This window comes from Triturus cristatus, chromosome 11 (genome assembly GCF_964204655.1).
Source record: "Triturus cristatus chromosome 11, aTriCri1.1, whole genome shotgun sequence".
In the NCBI taxonomy this organism is placed as follows: Eukaryota; Metazoa; Chordata; class Amphibia; order Caudata; family Salamandridae; genus Triturus; species Triturus cristatus.
Genome location: NC_140594.1, coordinates 1,003,702,402 through 1,003,715,428, shown reverse-complemented (window position 1 = coordinate 1,003,715,428; position 13,027 = coordinate 1,003,702,402). Strand labels below are relative to the sequence as shown.

Genomic DNA, 13,027 nt, shown 5'->3' with positions numbered 1-13,027 from the left:
TATTTAAACAGACATTGGTTAATCTAAATTTACAGTAAAGATAAAGATATCGGAAGTACTTTACCGTCTATTTGTGATGCTACAGGTCTGGAACTCCATATCACCTCTCAGGTGTTCCCGTACCAGGATTGATTTGTTCATTGTATCTGTGTTCAGAACATCACTGAAACTTCTGATATTTACCATTATAATCACCCATCTGCAGGATTACTCCGCTAGTTGAACACTCGCTTCTTAAACATGCTGTCATAGGAGTGTCAATATTTTGAATCCTGGAAAGATAACTCAGCTTTCCGCACTTCAAAGGATGGTAAATTTAGTATAGTTAAAAATCGGTAACAATTCACTTTTGCCAGGTACTTGGGTATTGTGTTCAATGCCAATCTGAAATGGGACAGACTAATTACCCAGAGAATCCAGAAGATGGTGGCGGCTTGCAAACTGATTTGTAGGTTTGCATAAAAGCTAGACCACAAGCCAAATAGGAGAGGATTTGATTTTATAGGAGTAAATGCCTCTCAACTGGCACTTATGGGGTGGGACTATGGGGGTATGCCGGTTTGGATAATTTGCAGGTAGGAGAGAACACATTTTTGTGTAGGCTCCTGGCCATTTCTAAAATCCTGCCAAGTTTCATTTCACACCTTGAACATGTTTTTGGTTAGAGGATCAAGGGAAAATGGCTCCCCTACCATTGTGGCTGAAACTGTGGGCTACACCCGAGACCAGCTTTTCCCGTAAGGTTTTAGAGGATTGCCTTAGTTTAAGCAACATGGCCACTATCCCCTGGCTAGCATATGTTTAGAATACTTTTTAGGATCTTTTGGACTCCACAGGCTGTATTGCCCCCCATTCCAAGGAAGTGGTACAGCAAAAGTGTTCTGCAGACGGGTGAAAATGCCAGAATAGCAAAGTCTCTTGATATGGTCTTGATTCTCCGGTATGTGCCAATTTCACCTAACACAGGGATGGAATCGTACTTATCTTGGATAGTGAATCTTGAGCATAGATTCCATCTAACACGTCTAAGATTAAGCAGGGTCCACTTTTTAGTGGCATTCCCTCCGATAAGCCCCTGGTTTGCCGCACTCCCTTGTTGCCTCTGCGATCTCTCCCCACTCTACACCGCACTTTTGCTTTTTTGCACCCTGTATAGCACTTTGAGATTGTGCTTTATGCACCCTCTCCTATGTCACATGAATTTTAATACACACCAAGAATGGTTGTACCTCTTACAGTGTTTAGACTCACCGTCAATATGTTCCTCAGTTATAAATCCTATTTCTTCTGCTCTAAGATGAAGTAAATATCCTTCACAATTAGGCTAATCTCACATCTGGTCTAGTTGAATCGCTCCCTTTTTTAATTTCGCCGTATTATTAACTAAAGCGTGTAGACTGCCTGTTTGTATTGATGTACCCCTTTCATATGGTCTTCTAATTTGATGGGCCCAAAATTGTGGGCTGCCTTTTACGGGTAATAATGGGGTGGTTGATTTACTACAATTCACTAAGCTGTCTTCATTAAGCGAGCACACCTTCATGTTTGTCGTTACGTCATTGCGTCTTTTTAAGATACACTAATAATGAAAGTTTGTTTTATTAGTGAGTGATATTAATGTTTTATTCTATGCATTTATGGTCCTTTTTTGACCCAATAAAGATTTTACAGGCTCACTTTTGCCAGACGACATAACTTAGCATTATTTTGTGTCGATCTGCATTATATGAATCGGGTGTCACGAATACCCATTGGCACATGAATACCAGAGGCTTTTTTTTCTTTTCTTCAAAAGGGCTCTCCCTTCAACAGACATCTGGGCTGTAAGCAGCACATTTCTTTCAATGGTGGAAGACTTGCACCTTGTTATGGGGAGTCACTCTAATCAGCTACGTAGAATTTAAAATAACTTGGATCCAAATAACCCTACTCCAGAAGGAACCTACATGTTGAACTAGGGATATAGAGATATAAATATATATTCACTGAAAAAACCATAGGTTTCACACATGTTATAGTCAGCTGGACATTTCACTCGTAAAAAACCATTGAAATTCCCCCGTTATAGTTAGTTCAGCTAACTATAACTCGCGCGACCGCAATCCACTGCTGATGACGTCACATATTACATCACTCATGACATCATCCAGTGAATACGTGTCTTTCTGAAAAATAAATATTTTTTAAATATGTATATCTAAAAGTTAATGGAAGAATAAATGGGTAAATAAGTGTCTAAATGGATGTTTTTTGTAAAATTAATTGTATAACTGACTTATTAACAGTATCTTAGTGAATACAGTGATGTAATATGTGACATCATCAGCAGTGGATTGCGGTCGCGTGAGTTATAGTTAGCTGAACTAACTATAACGGGGGAATTTCATGGTTTTTTTTACGAGTGAAATGTCCAGCTAACTAGAACGTGTGAAACCTATGGATTTTTCAGTGAATATATATATATATATATATATATATATATATATATACATATATATATATATATACACACACACACACACACACACACACACACACACACACACACACACACAAAGGTCTGGTAGCATTGCATGACATACTGTTTGTGATGAAAGTCAAGTTCAGAAATAGGTTCTAGAAATAAAGCGATAGGCTTTCACAGACCCAGTGGAACAATGTAAATCTTGAGGGCAGGCTGTTCAGCAGTTGGGTGGCAGTGGGAATTCATCAGACTTCCGGGGAAAGCGATCACTTCAGAGTTTAATCTACAGGTGGAATTCAAAAGCTGTGTTACACGCGAGGCATAGGACATTCTGCCAATGGTCTGCACCTGGATCTACACTCCCTACAGAAACTGAAGACTTCTGTTGCCAGCCAATTTTGAATGCCGTCCAGCAAGGATCCCTGCCCATCTGTTCCACTCACTGCCATGATCTTTCAGTCATACTGCAAATGTCTTCACAAAATAAACAAGCATTAACAAAACCAATAAGTCTGTCTTCAATGTTGTAATGTGTGCAAGCGCTTGAGCCCAGTCATGGAGACCACAATAAAAATGTTTTTACAATGCACCTATGAATAAACAAATCGAACGTGCAATGAATAAGTGTGAGTTTTAGATAAAAACTAGTCCTGTGTGTGTTGCAATGAAAAGGGGGAAAGGATACATCACAACGGAAAATGGAATATAGTGTGAAAGTGGTGTTCTTTTAGGGTGGGTACCAAGCCCTCTATGTATATGGTAAAATATTAGAAATACGTTAGCAGACAGCTGCGCTATGAAGCCAGACTTAAACAAAATACACTGAAGTCTGTAGTAGGTAAAATACAGTTTAAATGCAAAAACAAACACAAATAGGCTGACTTTCAGTATTGTTAGATACTTTGCAGACAATGGCAAAAGTGTAAAGCCAATGTGGCAGATAAATGAAATTAAAGACATTGCCAAGTCAAAGAACAGCCAGCTTCTGATTAAACCTGAACTTTTAGCCCCAGCTCTTTTTTTAAATGAGAAAGCTGTTTTCAAATTTCAGGAAATAGAAACCTGTTCCATAGAACACATTTTGTAATCTCACATTGCCATCACGTTCATTCAAAAGAAATACATGGACTGCTGGTATTTTTACCTTTTTTTAAAAACATTTTTAATACACGTGTGCAAGGTAGATAAAACAATATATTAATCTAACAAAAATTAACACCACATCATCTCCAGAAGTAGAAACATTTTAAAAGCTAAACGTTATCAAAAAACACACACAAACAGGGGAAGGGAATATTTAAACAAATCGCTCAGTCAAACATGCTTGTAGGAATTTCTAACAACTTTAGCAAAAAATGAATGAGTGAATTAACACGGACAACATTTTTTTGGGGTAGTAATTGTGTGTAATGATTAATGCAAGAAATATCAATCTTTGTAAGTGTTCTACTATTTTATGGTGTTTACTAGAGAGACTGCTCTGTTCAAGAAGCATCCTTAAATGGGAACTCTTCCTTCTTGCCAGGACTGTGCTATATAGTACCAAGGATCAACATTCCCACCATTGACTATGAACTAGGCCCCAGGTGTACAACAAAGCTACCACAGTGAGTAAAATTGACTTTGGAGGCCCAACTTTGTGTTGCCAGATCAGTACCCAGACTCACGGTCAGCAAAGAGCACCCGCAGCCTCAGCCATCAATACTACTGAGTGGATACTACAACTTCACAGATCTTGTGATGTGGACACCAAAGGTTAAAAGAAACTGCACATATCACACAAATGACTGATGAGGCACACTAGAAAAGACTATGCAAGAGGTAGAGATAACATCCAAGATGTGCCATGTTCAAACTTAGGATTTACAGATACTCAAACCACAACTACACCCCTATTTTTCAACCATCACTATTGAGTTTGATAATATGCACTACAACAAGCATGACAGGCATCAATAATCCGAAAAGTCACCGCTGGCAAACAGAGTTTGTCATATCCAGTGTAACCGGATTCTATGACAGTATACAACTATTATAAAACAAACCCAAATGAGAGCCTATGAACCATCTCAACTTCACACTTTTCTACTGGGAAATGTATTATAGTAGAGTTGTTTCCACAGTGGTGACTGCAAAATCAAGAGTGGGAATATGGGTAGGTTTGTCTGCTGTAAAAGGGCAAGTGGTGGTCTTGCAAACCTTTTGAATATTTGTACAGTACCTCTCCCAACTCGAGATGTATGCAGTGTGCACATCTCAATACATTTTAAATAACTAGCTGCTTTCTGTTGTTGGGTTCCCCTCAACTAGCACCGAGAAGCTTAGGCGATCGTGTGCTCAGAAAATACCCGTAATCGAATAGCATACATCCCGCTTTAGGAAAGCTACTCATTGACAAATTAGTTGTTCCCCAATGTTTTCTCCTAAGGGAATGCTATTCAGGGAAAGGACACCCTTACACATGTCCTGTAAAACCTGCACATTTATTTTTACTTCTCATCTTAAGCCTTACGCACCTGTGTATCAAGGAGGTGCCCTTTTAGAGGCAATCAATAGTAGGTTGCAATTTTGAGATCACCCTCAAAGTAACTACTTGGACATGGGTTCATCAAATTTGCATTGCATGTCATAGACACTCCTTGGCCATTCCCCTAGGACTGTCTGCTATTGCGCATCCACGCTTAAGCTAAGCTATGCACCTCTGAACGTGTAATGCTGCGGCTTTGTGAATTTCAAGATCTTTACCCATGCATAAAGCACTAGTTATCGTTCTATCAGTGCTGATGTCACACTGTACTCCCGAAATAATGAGTCACGCCCATTAAGTTCAAAATCTGCGTCTGTGTACATCACAGCAGCATTGGGGTATTCACCTGCTTGAAACAAGAGGGAATGATGGGCCTGACAACTGCAAAAAAAATAAAAAATACTTTGAGATCCTTATAAACCTGGGCTTGAAAATTGGTAATTTTCCTAACAAGTCAAAAACAGTGGTCTCCCAAGTTTAATACATCAAGGAACATGGAAAAGTAAGGGTCCATACCAACACATTGTATGTCTTGGGAAGCATCTTGCGAATTAATTTGTCTCAAGAACAATCACAAGTTATGCAATGATCAATTCTTGCTATTTTTTTCTTTTACCCTATGCTCATCCTTGCAGTGGTGGACAGAGGAGCCACTGCAAGGATACAGCAGATGCAGCCCTCAGTTTTCATCCCGAGTCACTGTGCATGGGCCAAAGATGCAGGTGTGTTGAGATGATGCCCACAAAGAAACTTCTAATTGGGCACACAATGTCGTGGAGCGGAGGTCGTTTGCTTTAAGAGGGTGTTGCTTGTTTTTATACTGTCAGTGAGGAAGAGTGGGTGGAACCCCCTCTATTTCTCAATAAATTTTGTTAAGGTGGGATTGCATAATTTTGTTAAAATAACTTACTGGAGAGCGGTGTCCATTGGTCATTTAGATTGTAAAAAAAATGAAATGGGACAAGTGCATAAAAATCATTTTGATTTGCCGGTTTAGATGATCCTTTGCTTTCTGCAATGCACACGTCCACAAACATAGTAGGTGTTAAAATGAAAACTAACTGCATTTCGATCATGCTCTTGATTGATAAAATCGTCACAGTAAACAAGACAGCCAACTACAACTTATTCACAGAATTACTCATTAGTCCCTGGGTGGGCAACACAGACCTCAACATACCCACGCCATCCCTCGGTCTTGTCTTCTGGCAGCTACAGTTTGAGTCCTCCCAAAGAAATAAAATATTCTTCTTTCTGTTTGGGTAATGTCCTGGCAGGTAGAGTGAACACTGTTGAACATGTGCGGAGGCCGAGTGTTTTCCTTAGTATCCTGCACTGGTGCCACTGAATGCCTAATGTCAAGGTTGCCTAGTTCAGATGCCTCCTCGTGCCTTTTCGTTCACTACCATACCCTTCCTACATCACTCTCTTGCATTTTATCCCCGTTCTCTTGCTTGGTCATGGTTTTCCTATCTTTCTTATTAGCTAAATTTCTCCAGTTTCTGTCGCCGTCTCGCTTGTTCTTCGTCAAAGTATCACGATGAAAAAGAAATCCTGGTCCGCCAAAAACAGAGTGGTGGTGACCACCACCTGAGAAATAAACACAACTGACTTGCATCCATGAACACTTCCTACTGCACCCTTACGCTTGCTTTTATCAAATGTACAGACATGAATAGGGTCTTAGAGGCCTTACGTCACTAGAATGAATTAAATCACTATCCCTACTTAATACAAAAGAAGAGAAGGCGAATTTTTGGGTGAATAGTTTCACATAAAAAAAAAAAAAAAAAAAAAAAAAAGGTATACAAATTTGAAACAGGTATTTTTATCAAGCCCTAAGTTTTGGATCATACAAACGCTTTGTGGCTTCAATCTCCTACTTGAATACTTGTTCCACAACATAAAACTGGGTCACAAATTTGATTTTGTTAATTACTAAAGTGTAAGTTGTGTTTTAGGAGATTGCCTACAAGTTTTAGTTATTTTCAAAATGCATTTAACGCAGTAGAACCCTTAATTTTTAAAGTTAATTTTTTCAATTACTCTCTAGATGAAACGTGAGTCCAAGTATTGAGAGCAGTAAAAAACTAAAATAAATTCAAGATCATCCATCAACCATCAGAAACCAGGTAGAGCGCCGGTGAACAAGGCATCTTTGTTGTAGAACTTGGCTTACTATTCCAACTAAATCACAAATCATTATAGTAAATCCCAACAGTCTATTGGTACGACCAATGCGAATGACCAACGCCTGTTCAGGAAGTTACAAAACTTGGAGAAAAAGCGCTCCCTTATAGCTTACAACCGCACAATTTAACTGGCTGCTACTATTGCCCGACAACTCTGGATTGTTGTTGATTTTTTTTTCCAACTGTCATCTGTGAAAATTCAGTCACTACAGATTTTTCAATATCATGTTCAAAAGAGAAGTATAGATCAGGTATGCACAATTTTTTATGCAAGTGAAATCTCATGTATATGCTAACTTGTGCATTAGGCGTAGTTTGCAAACGGTATAACTTATTGTATGCCTTCACCTTCTATAGTTTTTCTGTGCAATTTAGCAATATTTCCCTGCTTAAAAACCCAATGCAGAAAAGTTCACAATCTATGGGTGGCAAGCTTAGTATTTGTGGGAACTATGTGGTCTTCGCATGAGTAAAAAGTTCTTATCTTTGTACACCCCTAATTTCTATTTCTGTGCGGTCAACTGCACTGCAGGTCGCCCAACCACCTCTAGGATCTTCTCTCCAAATTTACACTTCCAATGCCTTTTACACTGGCCTGGATAACATTTACCACCTTCGGCAAAAGCCCAAATTTCAGATCACACAAAATGAGCTAATTTTACGTACTACGTTTTTGTGTAATTTGCACCCACATGAAACAGATCTGCGCAGAAAATTCCTCATCCAGAGACATTTTGTTCCGGAGCCTCTTTCTTTTTGGGACCTTGTGTGAGTTTTTTCACACAAGGCCATACATAATTCGTGTGAAAATAGCCACACTGGGATAAATGCAACTCACCCCACATTCTGCACCAACAGCATCATTTACCCCAAAAAATTACATAATTTCACATACTCCTACTTTTATGTCCCCTTTCAATCCTAAATTTTTCATGCGCAATAACTGATGGATTTAAAGGTCGAAGGCTTTGCTGAGTCCTGATACACCCACAGCCAAACAGAGTTTGTTCAATGGAGAGATTGTGCTTTGTGGGAAGGTCTGCATTTCAAAGCCCTGAGCTTCGGAGCTCTGACCTTCGTTACCTTCATTGCTAGGTTTTAGCAGTGATCTTATTCTTAAGTCTGCTTTAGAAGCAAAGACAAAGGAAAGGAAATATTTCTGGAAAAATACATTTTTTAAGAGAGTAAATGAATAGACTTAAGTATGTGCAGAAGCTTAATTCTAGCAGAGTATTTTCAAAGACAGTTTGAACATGTAATTGAATTTAAGACTATAATCCCCACCTGCCCCCAAAAAGTATTGCCTGGAATATATTTTGCTTCATTTTAAACAACAATAGATCATTGGCTATTATACAGAGTCTGGAAACTAAGTGAACAACATGAGGTCATGTAGAAACCTACACTGATCACTGACAAGTAGGAGGCAGTGAGCAATCTAGAAGTTTACTTTCAGCACTTTCTCCTTTCTTTCTTCATTCCAGATACAAGTCTCCTCTTCCGCACTCTCTGTCTTTATCAGCCTTTTTACCAATGTCCCTCGTCTTGCTTTCAAGTAATATTTATATCTTTCTTTTCAGAAACAACTCTCTCCTCTTCAGTACTCCCTCGGTCTTTCTTTTCAGCATCTCCTCTGATTTTTTTATTTTTTTAATTATTCAGGAAGGGAAGAAAAGAAAATACAGAACAAGGCGGACGCAGTACAAAATAATAATAGTTCTTCCTCATTCCCACTCCATTACTCCATTCAGTGTTCACCTCCCCTCACCCAACGGATTCATTTTTTATATCCCCAAACTTGTCTAAATCGCCTCTTAAGTTTTCCCACATATCTTTGCATTTGAAAATTGCAGATGTCAAGTACTAACTGTGCTTACAATTTGACATCCGGCTGTAGAAGGCTCTTCAACTGTTGGAAGAGCTTTAATCTCCATATCAAAATAGCTAAAAGGTAAACACACATTTAATACCCTTATTAAATCTCAGACCAAACAGACCTTTGCATCAGCAATCCTTTTCAGCATCACATCCCAAACCACTGGGCTCACTGCAAACGTCTCTTGAGCTTTCAATTTAGGGCACAGACCAAGGTTAAGACAGCAAAAAGGTAACTATCTTAGCTGGCATAATATAAAAAGGTAAATACAGTTAGGTAGTGGTGAATTCTAAATTTTGCAATTCTAGTTACTGGATTACTAACCCCATAGATTGAGTAACTACTGTTGTAGCCATCTTCTCTCTTTTGGTTTGTCCACTTGCCTGTCCATTTAGACACCTGGTCAACTCTTAATGAGAATACCGATACGTTTGTACCCTGCGGTTCTCTGCTGGTTTTTAATCAACCAAACATACACATATTTCTGTAAGCAGCCAGGTGCAATGTTTCCTTACTCTTTCCCCAAGGAGTTTCCATTTTTGAAAATAACTAAAGAACCTCTGTTGAATATTTTGCTCGGCCTTAATCTGCTGAAAGGATTTAAATACCCCCTCAACATAGAGCCGATTAAGAAATACAATGTTAGCCCAGCTGAAGGTTAAAGCAATCTAAAAGTCCACATCTCATACGGACGTGTAACCATAGTATTTCAGACCTCTGAAATGCTTCAAATGTCTAGCCAATCACTGACTTTTCAACACTTCCTCAAACTTTATCTTCAGCACTCCTTCCCTTTATTATTTTCTCCTATCTTTCGGCAGTTCTTACTAACTCAAAACGGCCATTCGAAGCACCAAACAAAAACATCATTGTTATCCCTAATATAGTGAAGTTCCAACATATCCAACCTGTATTTTTAATTAAGACAACAACTCTTTCTCCTTACCGAAACATGCTCATGAAAGGTCGAACCAGTAGACCAGGCAAGGTCAAACCAGTAGACCAGGCATGGTCAAACCAGTAGACCAGGCAAGGTCAAACCAGTAGACCAGGCAAGGTCAAACCAGTAGACCAGGCAAGGTCAAACCAGTAGACCAGGCAAGGTCAAACCAGTAGACCAGGCAAGGTCAAACCAGTAGACCAGGCAAGGTCAAACCAGTAGACCAGGCAAGGTCAAACCAGTAGACCAGGCAAGGTCAAACCAGTAGACCAGGCAAGGTCAAACCAGTAGACCAGGCAAGGTCAAACCAGTAGACCAGGCAAGGTCAAACCAGTAAACCAGGCAAGGTCAAACCAGTAAACCAGGCAAGGTCAAACCAGTAAACCAGGCAAGGTCAAACCAGTAGACCAGGCAAGAATAAACAATAAATCAAACAGATCGGACCACAACGGGACATGCGATCCTCAATCCCAAATGAAAGCAACAATTGTGCAGCAATGGCAGGATCGGAATTGATTTCATTTTTAACCATATTAAGATACATTAAATTAAATGTCTACGGCTAGGAAAACTTGTTACTTATGCATTCCCATTCTTTTGTATTTATAGGTTCTTCATATCGCACTTCCGCCAGTTCTAAGCACCATACATATACCAGATGTTCGGATCACCTAATGTAATAGTACTCAATTTACCAACTTCAAAATAAAGAAAGGCTGAATTTGCCTTGCCGGGAATCAAACTTCAGACGTGCAGATCACAGCAGATGTCGGCAGGCATTGTTAACTCACTAAGCCCCTCTATAACTTTTGATAAAACATTCCGTTGTGTAGTTCATAAAATATAGGTGCAAACTAGCTTAACACCTGCACTGCAGCATTGCATGCTTCGAACAAGTGTGACAACTTATAGCCAAGTTTTTTTTCAAAACATACACTAGAAATAAAAGCCAGATTGTAACGGGGCTAAAATAGTGTTTCATTAATGACCAGATCAGACTGTCACAAGAAAAACAGGTGAAAGCAGTAGTGATATAAGGATTACGGGAAAACAGCCATTTTACAGCTGTTGATTGCTTACCGTGTTAACAGTCACATCTGCAGATCACAGGTTTAAATCTCAGCAAGACCAAAAGACTCGAATATTGCTTTGAGGTTTGTAAACTAAATACTAGTACAGATGCCAATAGTAAACACTGTTAATTCCATGGCTTAGAAGGGGCAGAAATGTTCTGTGAATCACCAGGTAAAAAGCTAATTTATTTTTGTTGTTGATCATTTAAAATTGATCAGAATATCATAAACAAAGCAACTGGGCACCATAATGACCTTTTCAATACCATCTCACCAAAGTGGGGAAATATGAAACTGCTACACAGAGTTTCGCTTTCCTTTCAGGGGTTAGATATATGGAGATTAAAAAGTCATCCTATGAATGAAGAGCATATAGAAGAGTGTGACCCATCAGAATCATAGCACAAATTCCAAAACTACTGTAATAAGATTTTAACAACCCTCAAATAGATCTCAGCCTCCAGACACTCTCAGGAACGCACCAAAAACAATTTAAAAAAACAACCACACACACACACACACACACACGCGAGAACAGTTCAACACAATGTTACTAGCACAGGTCTACTGTGTGGTGTTTAGTCCCTTAGAAGTTAGTTTGAATCTGGCTCAAGACTAGCGATCAAAACTCACTCCCATCTGGAAATGTACTTTGTGGTCTGTGTGAAAAGGTTAGTGGTCTTAATCCAGGCCACAGTAGACTGATGTCTACTTAACTAAAAGCAGTGCCACAAATGGTGTGTGTGCTGGGAGTATCAGCAAGAGGAATCAGCGAATGAGCAGAGTTTCAAATCCCGCCTCCACAAGACAAAATCACTGGGAGTTGGGGGCGCTATCCCTGCCATTGAAAACTTAATTCTAAAGTGGTATCAAACCAGTACATTTCGCAGATTTTATAATCAATGCATCAAACTGGGATCTATCCCGCCTCGCGAATGGAAGAATGATGGCGTTATGTCGATCACACTCACTTTATTGAGGCTTGTTTGTTCATTACAAGTAATTTTATTCCTTAGCGGTAACATTTTGTGACCTTGGATGAAGTTCAGCTTGTGACCAGCAGATCTCTCCCACTGAGCGATCCATCCACCTTGGATGTCCTTCCTAATCAAATTAATTCCACATTCTAAACAAAACCATGCTCAAACATACAAACTGTTTTGTGTTGCAGATAAACTGCAGCCTCCTGAGCTGGGAAGCTGACCATCTCTGCCCGTCATCAATACCGAAGTAGTAAAGAGGTGCTTCTCCTAGACCGAGAGACTTCTTCATTACAGAGATAACCCTGACCCAAATCTCCCGCAGGTGCCCTCCTAGAATATCTAGATCCTCTACGATTCCCTTGTAAACCACTTTAAAAAAAAAGGAAACAAAAAAAAAATACTGAAGCAACTTCTGGACAGTTCCACCTCTCGGCCTCATGGTCTCAAAGACCACATGCTCAAACCATACTGCCCTATAACCTTTCCTCTTACTCTACGATGATATCTTTCCTTCCTTCTGCACACAATTCATGAATTCCTCAAGACACCTTTTGTTATGGCTTAAGAACGCAATTTCTCTATTTGTGTATATCTTCCACATCTCTCCATTCCACTGTAGGAAATATCGTGTACGGTCCTGCCCTGAATTTAAGCACTGGGCGAATACTCTTGTACGTCTTTCTGTCGATGAAGTTCACACTATTGTGTATACCCCTGTATATATGTTGTGCAGAATATCCAGAGGCTCAATTTTATGCTTATTGTCCATTTAGAAGTTTTTTGCTCCCACTATATTTTCCATCACTGTACAACTTGTTTACATCCTTTGCAACCTGGTTCGCTATAAAATAAGACTATAGCCAGTATAAAGCAATTTTATGATCACGGGCTCTCCAAATCGGAGTTCGTAAATACAAAAATTATTTTGTAAGTACTAATGTTTTTTAATAATCAGTAACTTTTTGACCCACT

General features: G+C 39.3%; 1 protein-coding gene across 11 annotated transcripts in view; it reads right to left on the bottom strand.

Moving 5' to 3' along the window:
* The window catches only part of MECOM (MDS1 and EVI1 complex locus), a 128,663-nt gene that overhangs the window by 98,824 nt on the left and 16,812 nt on the right, over positions 1 to 13,027 (bottom strand). The gene's annotated exons all lie outside the window — the stretch shown is intronic.